Raw genomic sequence first — 7652 nt, 5'->3', positions numbered from 1 at the left:
GCCAGATAGTAAATATTTTAGTCTTTGTGGCCCATAGGATCCTGGTAGCAAGTATAGAACTCCGCTGTTGTAGAGTGAAAGCAACAATAGATAACACCACTGGGCGTGGCTGCATTCCAATACAACTTTACTTACAGAAATAGGGAGCAGCTGGGTTTGGAGTGTGGGTGGTAGTTTGCTGGTTCTTGCACTAGATGACTGTGATAGAGCTGTAGGCTGACTACTTACTGTGTGACCTGAGCAATTGTTCAGGAGCCTGATGCTCTGCTGTCACTGTCTTGAAATTCTTAATTTTTAAACAAGGGTCTCCACATTTTCATTTTCCACTAGGCCCCACATACAATGTAGCTGGTCTTGGTTATATACAATCTTTTTGCTATCATGTCACTGTAGGCCTGAACGAAAGCAAATCAATCTGAGATGCAGAGAGTAAAATTATGAAATAAGGTCAGATGTATGATATCAGATATGTGCCAGAGGTGCCTTAGAGATGAAATGTTTTCTGGTCCAGAAGCAAGGAAAGTAAGAACCTCTTATCTTATCAATAATATTGGCATTTATAAAGAAAGGATGAGTGTGTCTGAAGAATGGCTGTTGAGTGATCCGTTAGGCAATATTCCGGACTGCTGTGGTTAAGGAGTCAATGTACAGTATGAATCCGTTACTGAAATAACAAGCCTAATGCCAACAGGTACCTCAAACACACCGCTTCTTGCCCTGAGTCCAAGTACCATAATTTCAACTATAATAGTTTCTCATACATTTTCTAAGAATTCAGCATTGAGCTGGTCAGAATAGCCAGTCCCCTTGCCAGTTAAATTTCCCATTGTCATTAAACACACTGGTATTGTTGTTTATGTAGCAATCTTCTGTTACTTTAGTGAGCCGGGCCTCTGGGCAAATTGACAAAATTAATTCAAATGAAGACCTGCCAGAAAAGTGATGATTTCAGCAAGGCAAATGTCATCTTGACAAGCCAGCCACTGGTCAATATCCTCTTCTTCACCACACACCTTTTTGCTTTCATATTAGTCTTTATCCAGGCAATGATAATCCATTAAAAACTTTTTGGGGCCGGCCCGGTGGCGCAGCAGTTAAGTTCTCATAATCCGCCTTGGTGGACCGGGGTTCACTGGTTCGGATCTTGGGTGCCGACTTACGCACTGCTTGGCAAGCCATGCTGTGGCAGGCGTCCCACATATAAAGTGGAGGAAGATGGGCATGGGTGTTAGCTCAGGGCCAGTCTTCTTCAGCAAAAGGAGGAGGATTGGTGACAGATGGTAGCTCAGGGCTAATCTTCCTCAAAAAAACCCCACAAAACATCTTTTATACAGGGAAGTTAAATGATTGACTCCTGATCTGGTGATAGTTTGAAAGAAGAGACGGATGGAGATAGACTGGTGGGGAGAGGAAGAAAGGCAGGTAAGTAGAAAAGAAAGAAAGGGCTTGATCAAAAACATTTCACTGCATCTGGGTCTGATCGTTTACGTGAAACCTGTGAAGAGTCAGCCTTTCTATTCAGCCTGGTGAGGGAGAGGGTAGGGTTACCTCACGTGTACCCTTCATCTAACCAAATTGTCAGAGAGTGTGAAGACAGGAAGAAAGGTAATCTTTTTCATATGTGGTGAGTTTGCCCAAGATGGTTAAGATTTAGAATAGCATACTTTAATTATGAGGAATGTTTGCTTAAAGACATTTGATTACTATTAAATACACTCCATAAGATCAGTGTTTAATTTAAAAAAGAAAGTTTGCTTTTGGTTTTAATAGCTGTAAAATTCTGCTAAAGGAAGAAATCAGAAGCATCTACTCAAATCCAAGCTTGGGTAAATGAGATGCGGAAAGACAAGATACAAGAAAGACTGAGAGATGAAAACACTTTTATAGCTTAGCTATGTCATTTTTCTTGTTTTGTTGTTAGAATATAGGATGACGTTTATAAAAGATCAAAATTTTAAAGGCAGTTTAAAAATAAGCTATAAAAACCAAAGGATGATTTATAAACATGATGATATGGCATAGAATGAAATGAGCTATAAATATCAGGAACAAAATAGGTGGTGAAGATATTTATGTAAAGCAACCTTCAACGCATGCTTTTATGCTACTAAAAACATTTTACAATAGAAACGTCTAAAAACTGCTTATTGATTACCTACACTGTGTAAAGGACTATTTTAGGGGAATTAGAGTACCCATATTATATTATGAAGTAGTCTTACCCTCACGCTTGGAATCTAGTGGAGAGAGAAAAGGCACACGTAAAAACCTAATGAATTTTATGCAATACCAGACAAATAAAAGTCATGAGAAGAAATATTGATAAAAACATATTTCTTTTCTTTTCTTTTTTCTTTCTTTCTTTTTTTTTTTTTTGAGGAAGATTAGCCCTGAGCTAACTTCTGTCACCAATCCTCCTCCTTTTGCTGAGGAAGACTGGCCCTGAGCTAGCATCCGTGCCCATCTTCCTCTACTTTATATGTGGGACGCCTGCCACAGCTTGGTTTGCCAAGTAGTGGGTGGGTCCTCGCCTGGGATCCGAACCAGTGAACCCTGGGCCGCTGAAGCAGAACATGCAAACCTAACCACTGTATCCCCGGGCAGTAGTTAGCTCAGGGCTAATATTCCTCAAAAAAAAAAAGAGAAAAAAACACAAGGGACCATTGGAGAGGAAAACTTTTCCTCTGATCTCTTAAGTTAACTTATGGAGGCCTGCAAATTAAACTAACAAAAGACGGATTAACAGGAGCTAAAGACACACAATTTTTATTAATATTTACATGCATAGGAGTTCACAGGAAAGAAGTGAAACTCAAACAAGTGGTTAGACTCAGGGGCTTATATACTCTTTTAACAAAGGAAAGGGTGTTTGGGCTTCAAAGGATGATAAATTGTGGGAGAATGATTAGGAAATATGTGGGGGAACTAATGGAATATAAGGGCTATTTTGGTAAGGTCTGTTTATGCAAATTCATCGTGGTGCTGACTCCCTGTCTTCAATGATAAGAGTCGTACTTCTCTCCTAGGTGATGGTGAGGGGCCATCTTCCTCAAAGAGAAATTTATGCCCTGCTTTGAGGCAGATAAGCGGAGGCAGAGAACTCTTCCTGCGTCTGTTGATTCCCAATTGCCTTCAGTGGCTTATCTGGAGGTGACTCCTTCAGGTCAATGCAGCCTACCCTGCCGGCCAGGTTGAATGCTTGTGACACGAATATTGAGAAGGAGGACTGCTCCGTGGGCTTCACAGATACAGAGAATTTCTCCTCAAGAAGAGATGACGCATTCTGCTATCTCCTATTATGAAATTTTGAGAGAACTTTGTAAAAGCTTTTACTGATTATAAAACAATACACACTGCTCAAAAGGGAAAAGTGCGAAAATTTAGAAGACAACAACTCCATCATCCGGAGACACCATCACTGTCAGCATTCGTCCACATTACTTTCTAACCAATTTTTATTTTTTAGTATATTTAAGGACATGTAGCTGGGATGCAAAAAAATTCCTTTTGAATGCCAAGTCTAATTAGTAGGTATGGAGCATGGAATGGAGATGGCTACTAACACTCAGTCCAGTGTGTGCTTCTTGATGTCAAAAGGTGCATAAAATGCATTGTCAAGTTCCTGTTTTGGATGATTGCTGAGAGGAGTGTGGCAATTAACTCTTACTCTTTGTTAAAAACTCCTTGATTACATTTTAAACAGCTTTATTCAGACGTCATTTACATATATACAATTTACACATTTTAAAATTTACAAGTCAGTGGTTTTCAGTATATTTACAGAGTTGTGCAACCATCACCATAATCTAAGTATAGAACATTTTTATCAGCCCCCCAAAAACCCTGTACCCTTTAGCAGTCACTCTTCATTTGCCCCGAGTCCCACAGACCTAGGCAATTACTAATCTACTTTTTGTCTCTATAAATTTGCCTATTCTGGGAATTTCGTATAAATGGAATCATACGTTATTTAGTCTGTTGTGACCGGCTTCCTTTCCTTAGCATGATGTTGTTGAGATTCATCCACATTGTAGCATATACTAGTGCTTCATTTCTTATTATTGAACAATAGCATTCCATTGTATGGATATATCGTATTTTATTTATCCATTCATTAATTGATACACATTTGGGTGGTTTCCATTTTTTGGCTACTAAAAATAATGCTGCTATGAATATTTGTGCATAAGTTTGTGTGGACATATATTTTCATTTATCTTGATAGATAACCTAAGCATGAAATTGCTGGGCCACGTGATAACTCAATTTTTAACATTCTGAGGAACTGCCAGACTGCCAAAGGAATTGGGTCACTGTACATCCCCACCAACAATGTGTAAGGCATCCAGTTTCTCCACATCCTTGCCAAAACTTGTTATTATCTGTTTGTTTGATTATAGCCATTCTAGGGGGGTCTGGTTTTGATTTGCACTTCCCTGATAGACGATGATGCTGAGCATCTTTTCATGTGCTTATTGGCCATTTGTATTTGTTCTTTGGAAAAATGTCTTTCAGATCCTTTGCCTATATTTTAATTGGATTACTTGTCTTTTTGTTAGTGAATCACAAAAGTTCTTTGTATATTCTGGATATAAAGCCCTTTTCTGATGTATGATTTACAAATATTTTCTCCCATTCTGTGAGTTATCTTTTCCCTTTCCTGATGTGTCCATTGTAGCATGAATGCTTTTGGTTTTGAGGGATTTATCTATTTGTTGTCATTGTTGCTGGTAATTTCGGTGTCACATCTAAAAGGGCTTTGCCTAATCCAGGGTAAATCCAAATTTGGATAAATCCAAAATTCGATAAATCCAAAAATTTATCCCTATATTTCTTCTAACAGTTTTATAGTTTTAGCTCTTATATTTAGGCCTACAATCAAGACAGTGTGGTGGTCCTGGCATAAGGATAGATATATAGATTAATGGAACTGAGAGTCTAGAAGTAAACTCTTACAATGATGGTCAATTAATTTTCAACAAGGGTTGCCAAAACAATCCAGTGGAGAAAACATAAATTTTTCAACAAATGGTGCTGGGTCAATTAGACCTGCACATACAATAGAATGAATTTGAGCTTCTTCCTCATGCCATATAAAAAATTAAACCAAACTGAATTATATATCATTAAATAATTTTCTTTTTTTTTTTTGAGGAAGATCAGCCCTGAGATAACATCTGCCACCAATTCTCCTCTTTTTTTTTTTTTTAAAGATTTTATTTGTCCTTTTTCTCCCCAAAGCCCCCTGGTACATAGTTGTGTATTTTTAGTTGTGGGTCCTTCTAGTTGTGGCATTCGGGATGCCACCTCAGCATGGCTTAGATGAGCAGTGCCATGTCCTCACCCAAGATCCGAATAGTTGAAACCCTGGGCCACCGAAGGGGAGTGCGAGAACTTAACCACTCGGCCACGGGACGGCCCCCAATCCTCCTCTTTTTGCGAGGAAGACTGGCCCTGAGCTAACATCCATGCCCGTCTTCCTCTACTTTATATGTGGGATGCCTACCACAGCATGGCTTGCCAAGCGGTGCCATGTCCGCACCTGGGATCTGAACTGGGAACCCCAGGTGTACAACTAACCACTGGGCCACTGGTCAGCCCATAATTTTCTATTTTGTGTTATACAGAGGTGTCAAGGAATCCCTTATCATTTTTACTACAATAAGTAAAAGGTATAACTGTTACTATTATAAGTAAAACTCTTTATATAAAGCTTTGCGTTCATTTCTGATTATTTCTTTAAGGTATATTTCTCAAAGTAGAATTGCTGGATGAAGAAATTTATTCATTTGTAATATGTACTGATAAGTTGGTAAATCAGATTCAATGGCTGCATTATAGTCACATGCATTTACTTGATCATCTCCATACCTAGCATTTCCTAACACACAATAGATACTACAGAAATATTTATTGGTAAATAAATGAATTCCACCCCTGTGGAACATTTTAGTTGCTTCTAAATTTTCACTGTTTTATAAATAGTATTGAAATGCATACTCTTGTATATCAATCTTTTTAATGCCTCTGGGGTTTTTTTTAGGATATATTCTTATCATTGGAATTTTTGGTAAAAGACTACTTTTGAAACTCTTGCTATATACTCCTTTCTGGATGAATTCTATTTTAACCAAAGAATTCTGGAGAAATTAGCTTCTGTAGTTTTCTTTTTCCTCCAAATTATAAGCTTTTGGATTTATCAATTTTATTGTTATCTTAAAATTTTTTTCAACAAATTAAAATTTGTTTGATCTTTATTTGCTTCTTACTTTTGACCACCCTTAGACTTGCTTTTGTTAACTTTTTTTGATAATTTGGTATGAGTACCTATGAAACTTTATTTACATTTGTCACAAAGGAAGTGACCCAAATATACCAAAGATTTACCCTTGGTTGTGAGATTCTATAAGAAAAGAGAATGGTTAAACAATCAGCTAGTTATTCTTAGATTAGATAAGAGAAAAAAATAATGCCTGGATAAAGATCATCAGAATATTCCTCGATAATCAGCTGATTGGGTGAATACTTACTTTCTCAGAAGATGAATACCTTAGTCTCTCCTTAATGCCATTAAAGTTTATTAGAACCACTCTAAACCTTTTATCAGGAATGCTAATTTCTTATTAGAGGGAGATTACAAAGGAGTAGAAATTCTGGCCTGGACCAGCTTAGGGAAATTTTTTCTCTGTTTATTGTTGTTTTTTCTATCTTCTCAATTAAACTTACTCAAAGGAAAAAAATACTACATGTAGCCAGGCAGAAGTAACCTCATAGGGAAATCCACCAGACTGGACTGAGATTTCTGAAGTAATGTTTGAAGACATAAAAAATTCCAAGAGGACTCTGCTGCTCAGTAGTTATTTACATTTGTAAAAGCAACAGGAAGATGTTCTCTTATGTGCAAATCCTCTGGAAAGGTCCCCCAGAACCTTTCCTAAATAAACAAAAAACAAAAACCCAACCACACTATAGGGAAACATTTATATAATTTATTTAAATAATTTATATAATGATAAATTATTTAAAATAATTTTCCTTCTGCCCTTCTGAGTTCTTGGCTGAGAACCCCTGTAATAAAAAACAGACTAACAAGAAAAAAACAGTTTATTAACATGCATACCACATGTACACAAGGTTGACACTGAGGCAAAACAAGTAATTCCCCAAGATGGCCCCAAGCCACTGCCTTAAATACCATCTTTAGCTAAAGACAGAAGAAGATTTTTTGGGGAGGTGGGGGGAGGACAGTTTTGGGAGGTCAGGAGGAAAAGCACAGCAAAGAAGAGCCAGGTTTGTTATGCGGATTTAAGCAGGTGCCTTCTCCATTGACAAGATTCTCTTGAGATTTAGAGTCAACTTTCTCTTCCCAGAAGAGAGGGAGACATTTACAAATGGAGATTTCCTTTGTAAATGTACATTTTCTTAACAAAAGGGTAACTTCTACTCTCTTTTCAGAGCTTCTCCTGTGTCTGCAGTTTCTCAAAATAATCTTTATGCCAAGAAGGTACATTTTGGGGTGGGATATTCCGCTACTCTTCAATACAAACAACAAAATGACATAATCCAACAATAGGGAGAAGAATCAAAAATAGAAAACACATGAATGGGGAGACAGTTACAAGAAATGAAGGGCTGAAAAGAAAAAAGAAATG

The sequence above is a fragment of the Equus przewalskii genome, chromosome 4 (assembly GCF_037783145.1).
Source record: "Equus przewalskii isolate Varuska chromosome 4, EquPr2, whole genome shotgun sequence".
NCBI lineage: Eukaryota > Metazoa > Chordata > Mammalia > Perissodactyla > Equidae > Equus > Equus przewalskii.
This window is presented reverse-complemented; position numbering follows the sequence as displayed.